Raw genomic sequence first — 20556 nt, 5'->3', positions numbered from 1 at the left:
ATGAAAAGCTTCTAGATTTGCAAGGCGTCGAAAAGAGATACGTTCTGTAACTAATACTGCCAAACCAACTTGGTGCCTTGTCAGTCGGCTTTTGAAAGTAAATGGATATCCAGGAAAAGCAACATGAGGAGCCGGGTCTATAAGAAAAGTCTCACAGAATCCAACGAAATGACAAGATAGCTTATGAACTACATCGACAAGATCATCCTATGAACTTAAAAAGCCTCTACAATTTAAAAATCCTGTTCTCACAACACCGGTACTGGGAAGATCAGAAATTTCGGAAAGTAATTTATATTTACATTTTGGAAAATTAATTACCCCACCATCATTTTATCATGGCTCTGGAAAATGGAAAAGTCAAAAGGGTTAGACTCTAGGTCTCTCAGTCTAACCCCAGTGCAATTATCACCCAATACAAACAATCAGAGTTATGATAAGGGCAAGCATAATCTTACGCAAAATACAAGCCCTCTAAGCCTGCTAGCATAGTGAAAACAGCTGAATCATAAATTACTCGAAAATATTTACGAAAGAAACTGCTTGAAAATAAGTAGAAACAAGAGGAAGAAATGGAACATATTTATTGTAAAGTGAAATGCGGACGCAGAAAAAATTATTATACTCAATAACTTCATTTAAATAAAGACACACAAAAAAGAAAGAAAATAAACTTATAATAAGCTACAGAGTGACAAAAAACCTCACAAGAAATAAAAATAATAGATCCTATGAACAGAGAAACATTACATAAAGTAATAAGAATAATCCCACCAAACGAATGTCATTATTAATCACCGTAACTAATCAATCTTAACCCACTGTGAAGACGGAGACTTTTTATACTCGAGCCATAGTTTACTCCCTTTTTGTTTAATACGCGTAAGATGAACCAAACCCGAATCACGCATGTCCTTTCCCTTAGACAATAGCTCATTCCGTAGGAAATTTAGCTTTGGTGGGAGATCAGTGCAAATGCGAATTCCACTACCCTTCAACTTATTCACCTCACTGAGAGTCGCCTAAATGCTATGATCTATATCTAGCGATATCAAAGCAGGAGCCGGTCGAACACTATTTTCCTACTAGCGATGTTTGAACTGCTATTTCTCGCAAGGCGATAACACTTGGTAAGAGAAATGTCCTCGGTAACTTGCAATTTGTCAGAAAGAAGAGACTTTTCGTTGTTAGTTACTGATTGATTATGCTTTTCAGCAGGCAGACCATGAACAATCAAATTCAACTTTCTTTTTCTCACTTCGATGTCCAAAAGCTTACTCTCCAAATCGTTATTCCGCAATTTTTCTTGCTCTAGATCATTTCGAAGCTTTTTAGATTCCTCTCGTAGATTCGCAATTTCAGCTGATATTTGCCTTACTTCATCTTGAAAGGAAATTAGTGAGACAGAAAAACTTTTCTGGTCTGCTAATATTTCATCCAGCAACTCCTGAAGCCGTTTCATTCCTTCATCAAATTTGGCTTGAGTGACAGCCATAATGAGTGCTATAATCCGCACGCAGAAGTCTACACTTGCATCAAATTACGCAATGGCAAAGTTCAAAACAATATCAAATTTAATCCTTTTAACTTGAAAAAGTAATCCGATTATATGAGTTCACTCTTCTATAGCTAGATAATGACTGAGTTGTTCCCATATATGTTACGAGAAGATATCGGCAAATTTTCAAGGAATTTTGAGGGGGGAGCTGAACTGAATCACAACACACCATGTATATGCAGGTTGTCAATATGGCTTAACAGCAATATCTTAGAAACAGTTTGGTGGGTGAAGTTGAAACTAACAGGGCTAGTTTTGGGGGTGTGAAACTAACCCAAAGGAAATATTTGCATCCTAATGCTACTGTTTCTACTCATACTACTACTGCTACTATTATTACTACTTCTACTACTACTACTGCTGCGATTAAAACGGTAGGCATTCAGGCGAAAAATTTGGAATGTATTGAAAGTGTATGGAATTAAACCGAAACACAATATCCCCCATAGGTTCTCAAGAAGACGTATCAGAACTGCTTCAGGAACGGTTAATGGTATTAAGTTGAAACTTTCAGCGTGTTTTGAGGGGAATGTTGAAGAAAACAAAGATGAAATGCGCATACTGCCAATATTGCTAGTGCAGCTATTGCTACTACAGAAGCTAATAGTATTAAGGTGAAACTTTTAAGAGATATTTAGGCGGATGTTGAACTAAATAAAACAAATTGTGAGCATGCGGATTTTCAAAAAGGTGACAAAGCCGTATGTTAAGAACGGCTTTCATTATTAAGTTAAACCTTGAAGCATAAGTTGTAGTGGATTTTGAAATAGCCAGAATTCACTGTGTGTAAACTATTAATAATACCACTACAATTACTGTTACTCATGACGTTAAGGATATTAAGGTGAAACTTTTAGGGAACGTTAAGGGAGAGTTTCAATTAAAAGAAAAAACAATGAGCATGCTGGTTTTCAAAAGGACATATAAGGAATATCACTGGCAGCGCCACTCTATGATGCTAGAAATAGCGTTGAAACTTTTAAAGAAGCTAATTTGATTCAAAATTAAAAGTTCTAGTACCCATTTCAAGAGTAAAAAGAGATTGGAGGGCAAGCAGCCCTTCTCTAAATATTTAAAGCGAATTACTACTACTACTACTAACAATTCACCGCAGCACCAAACCGCCTGAGGCGAACACAGCTACGCACGCTCCTCCTCCATCCCAATCTATTCAAAGCCTCCCTTTTTATACCCGCCCACGAAGTTCCCATTTCCTTTAAATCTTTCTTTATGACGTTTCCTCCCACCCCAAACAAGGATGACCTGCTTTCCGTTTAGCCCTAGACGGTTCGCTGAAAAGAACGATCTTCAGCAATCTGCCATCGTTCATCCGCACAACGTGCCCTAGCCACCTCAAACTTCCTTTCATTATAGCCCTAGAGAGCGGTATTGCACCATATTTTTCGTATAGCCTATTGGTTTGAAATAGGGTCAGTTAGCCGGGTACCCAGAACAATCCTTAAGCAATTTCTCTGGAAAACATCTAACAAATCTTTATCCGCTTTTCTGAGCGCCCATGCTTCAGAGTCATATTTGACCACTGCCATCACTGTAGCTTCTAATATTCTAATCTTGGTTTGCAGACTTGTATTCCTATTCTTCCAAACTTTTTTTAACTGTGAAAAAACATCCTGAGCCTTCGCTATTCTACTTTTAACATCTTCACTGCTCCCACCATCTTTACTAATAATACTACCAAGGTAAGTGAAGCTGCCCACCTGATCGATCTTCTCATTACCCAACGTCATCTTTTCATCTTCACTTATTCCTAGTCTTAGTGACTTAGTCTTTTGAACATTAATTTTCAAACCTATTCTAGCACCCTGAACTCGCAAAAGCTCTAAAACTTCATTCATTTTGCTCTCACTTTCATCTAGGATGCTTAAATCATCAGCATAATCTAAGTCCAGGAGACTTTTTCTTCTCCATTTGATTCTGTGGTCTCCCATTGGCTTTCCTGTGCTCCTTAAGACAAAGTCCATCAAAATAATCCATATAAAGGGGGATAGAACACAACCCTGCTTAACTCCTGATTTAATACAAAACCAGCTGCTAACCTCCTACCTTAACCGCAGCAGTCTTATTCTCGTACAGAGCACTAATCACTTTAATGTATTTGTCTGGAATACCATAAAAGGATAAAACCTCTACTAAAGCATCTCAATCAACAGAACCGAACACTTGCTCATAATGTATAAAACTAAGGACCTAAGGTGTTTGACAACTCAGGCACTTCTCAATTATTACCCTAAGAGTGAAAATTTTGTCGACACATCCTCTACCTTTTCTAAAACCTCATTGTTCTTCTCTCAAAACTTTGTCTACGGCATCTCTCAGTCTAAAAAGCATCATATTACTATGTAATTTACTACCTACAGAGACCAGACTAATGCCTTGATAATTACCACACTCACTTTTATCAACCTTAGAGATATAGTTGCTAGACTGTTCAGCTATGCTTAACAAAATGGCTGTTAAAATTTTGATTAGAAGTGTTTGGAAAATTGTGGGCTAAAGAGGAGGTCTGATTGCCCTCCTATCTCTTTTGACTCTTAAAAAGGGCTCAAGAACTTTTAATTTCTAATCGAATTAGCTCGTTTAAAAGTTCAATGATATTACTAGCTCTGAAAGAACAGCGCTGCCTATGATATTGCTTATATGCGGTTTTAATACCTGCATGCCTATATTTTTTTTGTTTAATTGAAGCTCCCCTTAAACGTTCCCTAAAAGCTTTAACTTAATGCCCTTAGTGTCTTTAGTTACAATAGCCGTTGAAGTAGTATTAAAATAATACACATAGTGTCTTTTGGCTAGTTCAAATCCGCCGCAACTTACCTTGAAATATCTAACTTAATAAGCCATTATTGAGATATGGCTTTATCACCCCTTTTACATTGTAATTGCTCATTGTTCGTTTTGAATTAGTTCAACTGCCGCCTAAATATTCCTTGAAAGCTTCACTTTAATACCCTTAGCTTTATAGTAGCGAAGTTGTAGTAGCAGTATGCACATAGCACCTTTGGTTGTCTTCAACATCCCCTTAAACGCACGATGAATGTTTCAACTTAATACCATCAACCGTTCGTGAAGTATTGATCATAAGTCCTCTCGAAAACCTATGTGGGCACAGTTTGTTTCGATTTAGTTCAATAAAGTCTCAATATTGCCCAAAATTTTCGCCTTAATACCCTTGGCTTTAGTAGCAGTAGTAGTAGCACCAGTAGTTATAGTAGTTGGAGTAGTATTAGTAGCAGTAGAATTAGTAGTAGTAGTTTTAGCTTTAGTAGCAGCAGTAGTATTAGCAGTAATAATAATGGTAGGCCTAATAGTAGTAGTAGTTGTAGGAATAGAAGCAGTAGGATTATGATGGAAGTGTTATGTTTTGGTTAGTTCAATATCCCCAACAACAAGCTGTGTAAGTTTCAATTTCACACACAAAACTGTCCATGAGATATTGCTGATATTTCCTTTTGACAACCCGCATACGGATGACGTGTTGTGATTCAGTCTAACTTACCCCCTAGAAATTCTCTGAAAATTTCACCTTCATATTCTTAGGTCTAATTGTAATAGTAGTCACTCAACCCATTACAATTAGACGTTGTTATGACATTGTCGATATGTCCTTTTGATAATATGTATATTCATATACTTCTTGAAATTTTCATCTTAATGCTCTTAGCCTTATAAGTAGTTGCAATAGAAGTAGTATTACGATCAATAGTAATTGTAATATTAGAACTAGTAAATGTAGCAGTGGTAGTAGTATTAATAAAAATGTGAACACATTGCCTTTTGTTCAATTGATTTTCCCCTTTAAGTATTCTCTGAGAGTTTCAACTTAATACACAAATCAATTCTTAAGATGCGCTCTTTTTGACAATCTAAATACACCTGATGTCTTTTGTTAGTTTAAATTTGCTATCATTATTATCTCAATTTTTACCTTCATAGACTTGAAAAAGTAAGTAAGTATGACGGCACTAGACCCTTAAAGTCCAAACCAGCGGCTGATCTCTGTTTTGTGGCCCTTCAGCCAGGAAATCTAACGGGAGGCTGAGGGTTCAGCCATCTTGTACTTCCGCACACCGTTCCTGCCTACCTTCCCCAGGTTTCTCCAGGTACCCATTTAGAGGTGTGTCGACTCTGGCTGAGCTTACAGAGTCACGCCACTTAACCTTGTTCCGAACCAAACAACTGGTCAAGCCAGGAATCGAACCTCCTGCCCTTCGGATAGAGGATTCCCAACCCAGCGTACTATCCACTTAGCCAGGACGGCTTATTGACTTAGTCTTAATACGTAGTACTTGTATCGCAGTAGTTGCGATGGTAGTAGGAGAAGTTGATGACATGTTAGTGTTGTACTAGTAGCAGTAGTAACAGTAGTAGCAGCAATATTAAAACGGTACTAGCATTTACATTTTGCCTTTTTGTTAGTTTAACATCCATTTCAGGATGCCCCGAAAGTTTACCCTTGACACGGTAAGCCATACCAAAAATATTGCTGATATGCGTTTTTGAGACCCTCTTGATGCCCTTTTCATCTTAATACTATAAGCCTTTCAAGTTGTTGCGATTGCAGTTGTAGATGGAGTAGTTTAATAGCAGTAGCAGTTTTAATAAAAGTAGCAGGGGTAGTAGTGTTAGTATTAACATGTATATACTACATTTTTATCCATTGATCTTCCTCTTCAAGTATTCTCTGAAAGTTCCTAACTTAATACCCAAATCCATTCTTGAGATACACCCTTTTGATAATCTTCATGTACATAGTGTGTTTTGATCTATATCTAATTCCTTCTCAATATTCTGTCAAATTTTCACCTTCATGAGCGTAGCCTTAATCGTACGATTATCATAGTATTAGTTTTAGTAGTAGGAACAGTAGTATCAGTAATAGTGTATTGTTATTAGTAATAGTAACAGTAGTAGCAGAAGCAATAATAGCAGTAGTAGCAGGTACATTTTGCCTTTTGTTCAACTGAACAGCCCACTCATGATGTCCCTGAAGTTTCCTCTTGATACGGTAAGCCGTTCCAAACAAAATTGGTGATATGCCCGTATCAACAATCTTTAGGCACATAGTGGGTTTTGATTTAGTTCAACTTTCCCCTCTACGCTTTTTCAGAGGTTTGTTTCAATCCTTGGCCTTAGTATTACTCGCTACAGAAGTAATAATTTTAGGGATAGTAGTGGTCTTAGTAGTTGTAGTTATGGTAGCAGTTGAAGCAGTGATAGTTGTAGTAGTAGTATCGTGCAAATGTTGCCTTTTTGAATAACTAATTAAAAAAAAACTTTTTCCACAAAATAAGTTTTTCAAAGAAAAGTAAAGAACTCCATTAAACAAAAAATGTTGCAAAATAAAATCAAATAATCTACCAAGCGTGAAACTACCACAGATCAGCATCGGTAAATAAATGAAACCCAAAACGAACAGAAATTACAATAGATAACCGAGTCAAACTCAAAACGAGCAGAAATTAACATAAGTTGGACGCAAAACCCCTATGCCTTCCCAAGGCCAGAACAAAATTTGCACTTTACTGAAAAAATATAAATGAATGTGCATTGTCAGTTTAATGTACATTTACTGATATTTAGTAATCAAAAGTTTAATATTTTTTGAATTATTAAAGTTATAAAATTAAAAACATTTATATTTTTTCAGTAAAGTGCACATTTTGTTCTGGTATTGGGAAGGCATAGGGGTTTTGCGCCCAACTTTATGTTGCAAAAAATTGTTATTTTTTTATTCAAACTTGTTATGCATAATAATCTGTTTACTTTCTTTGATAGCATGGATACACTTACGATATTTTGATTTGGTTAAATTTTAAGAGCAGAAGTAGCCCCGAAAGTTTGAACATAATACCCTCAGTCGTTCTTGGGATACTGCGGATATTCCTTATTAGTAATTAGAAATATCAATGTGCATTGTTATTTAATCTTATGGCACATTTCATATTTAAAAAATATAGGGCGTGTGGGTGGGTGGGAGTGGAAGGGGAATTAGTTGCCCTCCAATCACTTTCGACTATTAAAAAGGGCATCAGCCCTTTCTATTTTCAATCGAATGAACCCCTTTCGAAGTTCCCACGACACTCCTTCGATACGAAGTGCCCTGGTCTAAACAACAACAAAAAATATCACTAATCACTTTCGACTATGAAAAAGGGTGCTAACCCTATGAATTTCAAATCGAATGAGCCCTTTTTCAAGTTTCTACGACAAAGATTTCAGTAAAAACCTTATATGCCCCCTGAGCATAACTTATAACCCTTGCCCTGAGGGTTGTGAGGGAGTGTCTCCCTCAAAAACATATTTTCTCGCTGGAAATCAACTACGCTGAACAAAATGGCTATCTCAAAATTTGGATGGGATGTGTGTGGGGGAATGCTGGGGGTGGGGGGGGCTATGTGACCGCCAAACACTTTTGACTACTAAAAATGCCACTATCCCTTTAAGTTTCCAATCAAATTAGCCTTTCTTTAATTTTCTCCTACATCACCTTCTATAAAAAACCTTATATGCCCCCAGGGCCTAACTTAACACCCGTGCCCTGAGTGATGTGGGGGAGTATCCTCCTCAAAAACATATTTCCTATTTGGAAATCAACTAGGCCTACGCTGAACAAAATCGCTATCTCAAAATTTTGATTGAATGTGTTTGGGGGAATGATGGGCGTGGGGAGGGGCTTGTTGCCTTCCACAAGCTTTCGACTATTAAAAAGGACACTAGCCCTTTCAATTTACAATCGAATGAGCCCTTTTTAAAGTTCCTACGACCACGCCTTCCATAAAACCTTATATGCCCCCAGGGCATAACTTAAAACCCTTGCTCTGAGGGTTTTGGGGTAGTGTCCTCCTCAAAAACATATTTTCTATCTGAAAATCAACTACGCTTAACAAATTGGCTATCTCAAAATTTTGATTGGATGTGTTTGGGGGAATGACGCTGGTGGGAGGGGGGGGGGCTAGTTGCCCTCCAATCACTTTCGACTATTAAAAAGGGTACTAGCCCTTTGGATTTCCAATTGAATGAGTCTTTTTTGAAGTTTCCACGACAACGCATTCTTTAAAATCCTTATAGCGTATGCCCTCAGGGCATAACTTAAAACCCATGACCTGAGGGTTGTGGGGGAGTGTCCTCTTCAAAACACACATTTTCTCGCTTGAAATAGACTACGCAGAACAAAATGGATCTCTCTAAATTTGATTGGATGTGTTTGGGGGAATGATGGACGTGGGGGGGGGGCTAGTTGCCCTTCAATAACTTTCGACTATTTAAAAGGGGCCTAGAACTCTCGATTTCCAATCGAGTGATCCCCTTTTGAAGTGTCTACGACGACCCCTTCCATATAAAGTGCCCTGCTGTAAAGTAAAAAAAATAATATATTGTACAGTGTGCCAATATTGTTCTTATATGCCCTTAGGGTCTAACTTAAACCCCTGGCCCCGAAAGCTTTGGGGGAGTATCCTCGCAAAAAACATATTTTATATTTGGAAATCAACTACGCTGAACAAACTGGATATCTCAAAATTTTTATTGGATGTGTGTTGGGGGAAATGTTGAGCGTGGGGAGGTGGGGGGTTGCCCTCCGATAACTTTTGACTATTAAAAAGGGCACTAGCCATCCCAATTTCCAATCGGATGAGCCCTTTTCGAAGTTTCTACGACAACTCCTTCGATACGAAGTGCCTGTCGAAGAAAAAAAACACATTGTGGCCACATCGTTCTTTACTTAGGCAGCGCTAGGGCGCTGCCTCTGATTGATCATCTCCCTTATCATTTCCTGAAAGCTCCCAATTAATATACTCAACGATTCCTGATTTAAACCCTTTTGACAACCCACATACACAAAACATTTTTCGATTCAGATAAACGCTTCCCTTAACGATCTCTGAATGACTCACCTTAATGCCCTTCGTATTTGGGAAAATAGAAGTAAAATATGCATGTCTTTTCTCAATAACATATCGACTACTATATGCAAACAATAAACAAATCGCCTAACTTACAGTCCTTGCCCTGATTACCATTTCTATGAGCCACCTCCGAAGTTTATATGACCAGTCTTTCTGTAAGAACCTTACATGCTCCAGGCACATAACTTACAACCCTTCTCCTGAGGGCTGTATAGGGATTGCCATCCTAAAAGGCATAATTTCCGGACCCCTCAACTACACTGAACAAAATGGCAGTCTCAAAATTTGGATTGTATGTGTTTCAACAAAATATTGGCGTGGGGGGCTGGTTGCCCTCCAATCACCTTCGACTGTTAAAAAGGCACCATCTCTTTCAATTTCCAATCGAATAAGTCCCTTTCGAAGTTTCTGCGACAAGTCCTTCTATACGGAGTGTTCTGGTCTTAAAAAAATATATATATATATATATTGTGCCAACATCGTTCTTTACTTAGGAGCGCTATTATGCTGATGCCAAATTTACAAGTTTCATTGATTTTTATCTTGCCCATCAAAGGCTACGAACCTGAGAAAATTTACCTGATTTTCGAAAAAAGAAGGGAACACTTCCTAAAAGTCATAGAATCAGAATGAAAATCAGACCATCAGATTCAGCGTACCTAAAAACTCTGCTATATAGATCTCAAGCTCCTATCTGCAATAATTTATAATTTTGCTCTTTTTTTTGCCAGAAGAAAGATCACAGATGTGTGTTTATTTATTTATTTTTTTCCCAGGGATGATCATATAGACCCAGTGGTTCTAGAATATCGGGAGAAGGCTCATTCGAACACAAATTAAAAGTTCTAGTATCCTCTTTAAGTTACCAAAAAGACTGGATGGCAAATAGGCCAACTTCCACGCCTCTTTTTCGAAAAATCGTCCGATTAAAATTTTGACAGTCATTTTGTTCAGCATAGTTGAAAGGCCGAATATCCATGCCTTTCGAGATAATACGACCCCCCACAGCCCGCGGGGAAACACAGTCCGGAAATAATGCCTTTTAGGATGGCAATCCCTATACAGCCCTCAGGAGAAGGGTTGTAAGTTATGTGCCTGGAGCATATAAGGTTCTTACAGAAAGACTGGTCATATAAACTTCGGAGGTGGCTCATAGAAATGGTAATCAGGGCAAGGACTGTAAGTTAGGCGATTTGTTTATTGTTTGCATATAGTAGTCGATATGTTATTGAGAAAAGACATGCATATTTTACTTCTATTTTCCCAAATACGAAGGGCATTAAGGTGAGTCATTCAGAGATCGTTAAGGGAAGCGTTTATCTGAATCGAAAAATGTTTTGTGTATGTGGGTTGTCAAAAGGGTTTGAATCAGGAATCGTTGAGTATATTAATTGGGAGCTTTCAGGAAATGATAAGGGAGATGATCAATCATAGGCAGCGCCCTAGCGCTGCCAAAGTAAAGAACGATGTGGCCACAATGTGTTTTTTTTTCTTCGACAGGCACTTCGTATCGAAGGAGTTGTCGTAGGAAACTTAGAAAAGGGCTCATCCGAATGGCAATTGGGGTGACTAGTGCCCTTTTTAATAGTCGAAAGGTATTGGAGGGCCACCCCCCCCCACGCCCATCATTCCCCCAAACACGTCCAATCAAAATTTTGAGATAGCCATTTTGTTCAGCGTAGTTAATTTCCAGATAGAAAATATTTTTTTGAGGAGGACACTCCCCCAAAACCCTCGGGGCAAGGGTTTTAAGTTATGCCCTGAGGGCATATAAGAACAGTGTTTGCACAATGTACAATATATTATTTTTTTACTTTACAGCAGGGCACTTCATATGGAAGGGGTCGTCGCAGACACTTCAAAAGGGACTCACTCGATTGGACATCGAGAGTTCTAGGCCCCTTTTAAATAGTCGAAAGCGCTTGAAGGGCAACTAGCCCCCCCCCCCCGCGCGTCCTTCCACCAAACACATTCAATCAAAATTTCGAGATAGCCATTTCGTTCAGCGTAGTCTATTTCCAGATAGAAAATGTGTGTTTTGAAGAGGATACTCCCCAACAACCCTCAGGGCAAGGGTTTTAAGTTATGCTTTTTATAGAAGGCGTTGTCGTAGAAACTTCATAAAAGGCTCACTCGATTGGAAATTCAAAGGGCTAGTACACTTTTTAATAGTCGAAAGTGATTGGAGGGCCACTAGGCCCCCCTCCCACCAGCGTCATTCCCCCAAACACATCCAATCAAAATGAGGAGATAGCCCTTTTGTTCAGCGTAGTTGATTTTCAGATAGAAAATATATTTTTGAGGAGGACACTACCTCAAAACCCTCAGAGCAAGGGTTTTAAGTTATGCCCTGGGGCAAATATGGTTTTTATAGAAGGCGTTGTCGTAGAAACTTCAAAAAAGGCTCATTCGATTGGAAATTTAAACGGCTCGTGTCCTGTTTAATAGTCGAACGTGATTGGTAGGCAACAAGCTCCCCCCCCCCTACGCCCATCATTCCCCCAAACACAGCCAATCAAAATTTTGAGATAGCGATTTTGTTCAGCGTAGGCCTAGTTGATTTCCAAATAGGAAATATGTTTTTGAGGAGAATACTCCCCCACAGCAAAGGCGGAAGCTAGCCTCTTTGACCTTCTTGGATTCGGTTCATTAGCGTTCAATGATATAACACTTGGACAGAGGTCAACTACACTGTGTGAACTGAAATTTACTCTGTCAGACTTTAATAAATTATCGTAGATAGAGCTAAATTCACCTGTGTCACGATTCAAAGCTTTATTCTTGAATAATTTTCTTTATTTCAAGAGTTTCACGAAAATTTTGCTTTAAACCCCCGTCCCTAGAAATCAAAGAGACAGTATCGAACAGAATAAAATGGTCTGGAAAATAAGAAATATGTTCTGAAAGGGCTGAAATAAAATCTTCAGACTTAGAATCTTGCTTTAAGGCCGAAGAAATAGAATCTTTATGCTGTAATAATCTCATTTCCAAATTCTGGTTAGTACATCCCAAATATGAGCTTCTGCAAGTACATGGGATCTGATAGACCCCACTTTGTTGCCCCAATGAAGTTAGATCCTTCCCAGAATTAAGAAAACTACACAAACTATTATTACTATTTAAAGCTACCCTTAGACCATAACTCTGTAAAATTCTTTTAAGTTTTTCACTTAGACCGGGTACATATGGTAAGGAACAAAAAACATTCTTCTCCCGAGTTGTCTCCAGGACTTCCTTAGAAATCCCTAGAAACTTTTTTCTTCTTTTTGAAAACGTCTGGCTAATTAACCACTCTGGATACATGTTACTTATTTGTATTTTTCTTAGAAAAGACAACTCCTCAAAAAATTTTGGAGAGCAAATACTAAAGATCCGGTCAGTTAAAGAAATAATCAAACCAGTTTTTACTTGGCGAGCGTGACCGAAACTATAAGACAAAAATCTATTGTTATTTGTTGGTTTTCTGTAAATTTTAAAATCCAGACTATTTTCATTTTTATAAGAATAACATAAATAAACTGAAGTTTCCCATTCTCTTCTAATTCGACAGTACCCTTTAACCCCCCCCCCAAAACAATTTAGATGTTCCAAAATCCTTTTAATTACTCTTCCCAATCAGCGCATACTGAAATTATGTCATCCATATACCGGCCCCAAAAAATATTAAAAAGAAATATGATCATAACAAGATTATTTCAATATTCTCCACAAATATATTAGCTAATAATGGGGATAAAGGGACCCCCATAGGTAAACCATTTACTTATTCGAAAAAAATCCTCTCTGAATTGAAAAAAATAAGAGAATTTATTGCACAGCCTTACTAAATACATAATTACAGAAACTTCCAAATCTGTTTTGCCACTAATCAAGTCCAAAGTTCTTAACAGCTCTCTTTCTAGGAGAGTTTTGGCTGCTTCTACACACACACACACATATATATATATATATATTATGTTTAAGAGGTAATTACTTGGAAAAAAAAAAAAAAAAAAAAAAAAAAAAAACTGTCGTCATAATCCAGCAATTGAGACAAATGTGCACTTGAACGAGGCTTTCACCTTACCCATCTATCCAACTACCTAGGACCAAACAGTATACCCGAACCGTCAACCAAATAGAAATGTCCAAATTCACGCAAAGTCGTCATCAATAATTGTAAGTCGTTGTAAATTTACAAGCAAAACCACCTTAAATCTAGCAAAATATTTCCAAGTAGAACCTTCCATTTAGGGCTCATCAGAAGAAATACCACCTGCCTTAACGGGTTTCGAGGCTTTACTTTCTTTACCCGGCACGGTGGAGTCTCTACCGTAAGATCTATATGGTATCCCTATGTCAGGTAAAATTTGTAAAATACATGTATACTAGTCAAGGTATTAAAAATTAAATACAAAAAGTGTTTCAATTTTTTCTTAAGAAAATCCCAAAGGTCCCTGAGCTGAGACCATTCCGGAACAAATGAAGACTATTCCAGATGTATCTTTTATTGGTATCTGGAACAAATTGCAAATTTAAAGATCCTCAATTCTGCTTGAAAACATCTACAAACTCAACAGTCCAAAAAAGGAAACCGAAGGAGAATTTTTATTAGAATCTCAGTCATTGTTTCATTGAAAGTTTTTGTATATTTACTTAAGAATTTATGGTACATAAGACTCAATTTATTGAATTGCCGCCTAATTTTTTGGCTCAAAATCATCCTGGGATCAATTTTTCGCTCAGGTTTTTATATCAATTTTTAAAATCTGTGTAATTACTGCATATTTTTGCATACCTAAATAATTGGGAATAATAAGCCGAATAAGTAATATTTGAATGTATATTACTTTCAAGGAATGGAAAATTAATTACTTCAAAATTAAAATCATCCGTTTTATTATATAATTTAAAAACTAATTTATTATTATTTGAAATATTAATATTTAAATCCAAGAAATGGTCGGAGTGTCCCATCCCATAGCTAGGCTCAAGAATTAACTCTTGTGGATAAATATTTTTTTAAATCTCCATAAACTCTGCACAATTTATTACTAAGAGATCGTCCAGATATCTTTTATTATTTGAAAGGTTATATTTTACATTGCTTGGGCTATTTTTATTTATCATATATTCGTATTCTAATTGACTTAAAAACAGTTCTGCTATGAATGGATTCGCATTCCCACCCATAGGAATACCTACAGTTTGTTTATATAAATTCCCATTAAATCTTATAAATGTATTAAATAAAACAAATTCCAATAAATCATATATATATATATATATATATATATATATATATATATATATATATATATATATATATATATATATATATATATATATATATATATATATATATATATATATATATATATATATATATATATATATATATATATATATATATATATATATATATATATATATATATAATATTTATATAGTTCTTCACCTTTCTTTGAAAAACTTGATTTGTGGGAAAAGCTTTTTTTATTAGTTTCTGTTCGTTTTATATTGACAAAGTCTTTTCAGGGAAAAAGAAAATAATAGTTTAAATCTTTTCGGTTTTTATAAGACTTTATAGTTTGGCCTGCGATTTGTAAGCTGGGGAAAATTTTTCAGCAATTTTTAACAACATACACCCTCTTAAAAATCTGGCCACAAATAGTAGTGTTTAATTTAGTTTCATATTTCCTCTAGTTGACCTGAAATAGAAAACTTGATACCTTTCGCAAAAAAATCTGTTTACTTTCTTTGATAGCTTAAACACACTTACGCTATCTTGATTTGGTTAAATCTTAAGAGCAGAAGCAGCCCCAAAAGTTTGATCATAATACCCTCAGTCCTTCTTGGGATACTGATAATATAGTACCTTATTTTTAGTTAGAATAAAAAAATTGAATTTTTTTTTAATATTAAGGAAAATTTTATTTTTTATAATTAAGGGGAAATGGGCTGGGGGGAGTTGGGATTAGTTGCCCTCCAATCAGTTTCAATTATTAAAAAGGTCACTAGCCCTTTCTATTTTCAATCGAATGAGCCCTTTTCGAAGTTTCTACAAAAACTCCTTCGATACGAAGTGCCCTGGTCTAAACAAAAACAAAAAATAATCCTTTGTACCCACATCTCAACTATAAAAATGTCAAGTCTTCCAATCACTTTCGACTATTAAAAAGGGCAATAGCCCTTTCAATTTTCAATCGAATGAACCTCTTTTTGAGTTTTTACTACAACGCTTTCTATAAACACCTTATATGCCCCCAAGGCATAAATTACAGCCCTTGCCCTGAGGGCTGTGAGGGGGTGGTCATCCTCAAGACCGAATTTCCAGAAATTTCAACTACGTTCAACAAAATGACTATCTCAAAACTTTGATTGGATGTGTTTGGGGAAATGGTGGGCGTGAGAGGGGCGTTAGTTGCTCTCCAATCACTTTCAACTATTAATCAACCAATTAACCTAATCCAATTAACCAATTTCAGAACTGTTATATCCGTAGATAGTCCTTTTCTGAACCCAAATTGATTCTCCATTAGAATTTTATTCTTTTCAATAAAATAACTTAACTGGGCATGTACCACTTTCTCATATAACTTAGAAAAAAATGGGAGAATAGATATAGGTCTTCGATTCGATGAACCATCTTTTTTGCACTAACCCTTTCAATTTCTAATTGAATGAGCTCTTTCTGAAGTTTCTACGACAGCTCGGTATATAAAACCTTGTCTGATCCAAGTGCACAACATACACTTCGTGCCCTGACGGCTGAGAGGGGTTTGTCATCTTCAAAGACCTAATTTCAAGAACTTTCAACTACGTTGAACAAGCTGGTCATCTCAAAATTTTGATTGGATGTGTTTGGGGACATAGTAGGCGTGAGAGGGGGGTTTGTCGCCCTCCAATCATTTTCGACCATTAAAAAAGGCACTAGCCCTTTCAATTTCCAATTAAATGAGCCCTATTCGAAGTTTTATAAGTTTACTAAATGATGACAAAACATACAAGAAGCTATCGTATAATCCAACAGACTCTTACAAATAAGTTTAAGAACGAATTAAAGCGTTTAAAGGATGAAGGAAAAACTGCCAACTTTAAAGGATGCCTGCCACGCAGTTCCTTGTGACCTAAATTATACGGACTTCCCAAAATTCATAAGCCTAACCTACCATTACGACCAATTGTGTCAAGTACAAGGCCACCAGCAAGTGTTTTGAGCAAGTGGTTAGTGTCAATCGGTAAGCCACTTTTATCTACACAAATTTCGTACATTAAGAATTCTTCGAATTTGGTTGAAAAACATAAAAAAAAGTAGAAATTTCTTCAAGTTCTTTGTTTTCAAGCTTCGACATTGTATCAATGTACACAAATATATATATATATATATATATATATATATATATATATATGTATGTATATATATATATATATATATATATATATATATATATATATATATATATATATATATATATATATATATATATATATATATATATATATATATATATATATATATATATATATATATATATATATATATATATATATATATATATATATATATATATATATATATGTTTTTTTTTTTTTTATATTTATATATATATATATATATATATATATATATATATATATATATATATATATATATATATATATATATATATATATATATATATATATATATATATATATTATATATATATATATATATATATATATATATATATATATATATATATTATGTGTGTAGAAGCAGCCAAAACTCTCCTAGAAAGAAAGCTGTTAAGAACTTTGGACTTGATTAGTGGCAAAACAGATTTGGAAGTTTCTGTAATTATGTATTTAGTAAGGCTGTGCAATAAGTTCTCTTATTTTTTTTCAATTCAGAGAGGATTTTTTTCGAATAAGTAAATGGTTTACCTGTGGGGGTCCCTTTATCCCCATTATTAGCTAATATATTTGTGGATAATATTGAAATAATCTTGTTAGGCTCATATTTCTTTTTAATATTTTTTGGGGCCGGTATATGGATGACATAATTTCAGTATGAGCTGATTGGGAAGAGTAATTAAAAGGATTGTGGAACATCTAAATTGTTTTGGGGGGGGGGTTAACGGGTACTGTCGAATTAGAAGAGAAGGGAAAACTTCATAGTATTTATGTTCTTTTTATAAAAATGAAAATAGTCTGGATTTTAAAATTTACAGAAAACCAACAAATAACAATAGATTTTTGTCTTATAGTTTCGGTCACGCTCGCCAAGTAAAAACTGGTTTGATTATTTCTTTAACTGACCGGATCTTTAGTATTTGCTCTAAAAAAAAGCACTAAAAAAAAAACTGTAGCGTAAAGAGCGAGGTATTGACTTGGGGGAGATCCCCCTCACATACGTTATAATTTCTGTTCGTTTTAAGTTCTAATATTCCTTCTTACATTTCAGTTGAAAAAACTTATTTTTTTTTATTTAATTTCTGAATGTTTCTTAAATAATGCTTGGAAATCCGGCGCCCCCTTCATAGAAATGTCCCTTACCCCAAAGAAACATCCTCCACGGAAATATTCTCCAGAGTAACTCTCTCCTCTAGCCCCCCCCCTCCAGAAAAAATCCTTCCTGAAAATGGTTGTATACTTCCCAATAACCAATAAATAATGCTGGCAAGTCCGGCGCCCCCTTCTTGGCAATTTCCCTTCCCCCATGAAAACTTCCTTCATGAACAGATCCTCCAACATAACCACCGACCCACCCGTACCACCCACTACCAGAAAAAAAACCTCCTGAAAACTTCTGTATACTTCCCAATAACCAATACAATATGTTAACATTGGGTAAAGTTCATAACTTTTAGCCCTCCCTCTGGGAACTTCGGGGGATTAAGTTATCCTATAAGACTTATTTATCATATTTTCGACCATGGTGAACAAAATTACTATCTCAAAATTTTGATCGGGTGACTCTGGGAAAAAAATAAGCGTGGGAGGGGGCTAAGTTGCCCTCCATTTTTTTTAGTCACTTAAAAAGTGCACTAAAACTATTAATTTCCGTTCGAATGAGCCCTCCCACGATATTCTAGGACCACTGGGTCAATACGATCACCCCTGGGGAAAAAAACAAACAAACAAACAAATAAACACGCATCCGTGATCTTTCGTCTGGCAAAAAATGTAAAATTCCACATTTTCGTAGATGGGAGCTTGAAACCTCTACAGTAGGGTTCTCTGATATTCTGAATATGATGGTGTGATTTTCATTAAGGTTCTATAATTTTTAGGGGTCTTTCCCTCTTTTTTTGAAAATCAGCCAAATTTTCTCAGGCACGTAACTTTTGATGGGTAGCACTAAACTTGATGAAAGGTATATATTCGAATTCAAAATTGAAATCTTATTCTATTGATGTATCTATTGGTATCAAAAACCCGTTTTCTAGAGTTTCGGTTACCATTGGGCCGGGTCGCTCCTTACTTACAGTTCGTTACCACGAACTGTTTGATAATAGTTTGTGTAGTTTTCTTAATTCTGGGAAGGATCTAACTTCATTGGGACAACAAAGTGGGGTCTATCAGATCCCATGTACTTGCAGAAGCTCATATTTGGGATGTACTAACCAGAATTTGGAAATGAGATTAGTACAGCATAAAGATTCTATTTCTTCGGCCTTCAAGCAAGATTCTAAGTCTGAAGATTTTATTTCAGCCCTTTCAGAACATATTTCTTATTTTCCAGACCATTTTATTCTGTTCGATACTGTCTCTTTGATTTCTAGGGACGGGGGTTTAAAGCAAAATTTTCGTGAAATTCTTGAAATAAAGAAAATTATTCAAGAATAAAGCTTTGAATCGTGACATAGGTGAATTTAGGCTGAACTCTATCTACGATAATTTATTCAAGTCTGACAGAGTAAATTTCAGTTCACACAGTGTAGTTGACCTCTGTCCAAGTGTTATATCATTGAACGCTAATGAACCGAATCCAAGAATGTCAAAGAGGCTAGCTTCCGCCTTTGCTTTGAAAAGAATTAGAGAATTAAACAGTTTGTAGTTTTGTTTGATTTCGTATATAAACTATTGTTCTAAATTGTTTTAGTTTAGTTTTACTGCTGATGACAGTCACTGCATATGTGACCGAAATATCTAGTATTTTCTGTGAGTTCCTATCATTGTTTGTGAAACACTGTCTATTAAAAGGATTTATCCCTATTTGAACTTTTATTTACTTGTATCACTATTGAAAAATATATAAATAATATTTGCAAATACATCACGTATAAAATACAAAAGATAGAAATATACTGACGGAAATAAAAAGACGCTAATAAAAACCGATGACCGATATAAAAAGACCCGGTATAAAAGACCGATATACTAAATATATATATATATGTATGTATGTATGTATGTATGTATGTATGTATGTATATATATATATATATATATATATATATATATATATATATATATATATATATATATATATATATATGTATATATATATATGTATATATATATATATATATATATATATATATATATATATATATATATATATATATATATATATATATATATATATATATATATATATATATATAATGATATTTTATTCAAAAATCATGGGAATTCTGTTTAATTTATTGGCTTTTTCCAAGATTTTTCAAGACAGTAGATTGTTAGGTAATACTTTGCTTGAAGCTCTACACCTTTCAAAGAGAGTGAATACCCCCTCGCAGTTTCGTATGGATTTGCTTGTGGCCATAGGAAGCAAGGAACCATGCCAAGGCCAGGACCAACGAACTATGAATGCCAGGCAGCTTTGAGAAATCTGTGACCTCTATCAAGGCCAGGCGCTCGTGAATGTCACTGACTTGACTCGTGCAATGGATGTGGCCTTTACCTAAGGATGAGCTTGCTGTTATTGTGAAACAGATTGCATAATGATCTAAAATGTTCGCTAAAGATTTTCTGAAATTTCAGGAATATTTGACTGGTGAATTCTTAATGCTGTTTCGAAACAGATCATTAAGTTAATATAAAGTGAGATTTTAAATGTTTTAGATTAAAAGGCACCGAGAATAGAATTTTAGAATAGAA

The 20556-nt window shown here is 35.5% G+C and overlaps 1 long non-coding RNA gene across 4 annotated transcripts in view; it reads left to right on the top strand.

Annotated features, from left to right (window-relative positions):
• LOC148942338 (uncharacterized) overlaps positions 1 to 20556 on the top strand; it is a 75647-nt gene that overhangs the window by 39912 nt on the left and 15179 nt on the right. The window contains exon 1 of one of the 4 annotated variants that reach the window (XR_016143169.1): positions 19591 to 19611. The exons of the other annotated variants lie outside the window; for them this stretch is intronic. This is a non-coding gene — a long non-coding RNA (uncharacterized LOC148942338). Of the gene's footprint in view, positions 1 to 19590; positions 19612 to 20556 lie in introns of those variants that run through there. 4 annotated transcript variants of the gene reach the window in all.

This window comes from Artemia sp. Qi Xiang Cuo, chromosome 17 (genome assembly GCF_049724085.1).
Source record: "Artemia sp. Qi Xiang Cuo chromosome 17, ASM4972408v1, whole genome shotgun sequence".
Classification (NCBI taxonomy): Eukaryota; Metazoa; Arthropoda; class Branchiopoda; order Anostraca; family Artemiidae; genus Artemia; species Artemia sp. Qi Xiang Cuo.
Note: the sequence above shows the minus strand (reverse complement) of the source record. Positions and strands in the feature narration are given on the sequence as shown.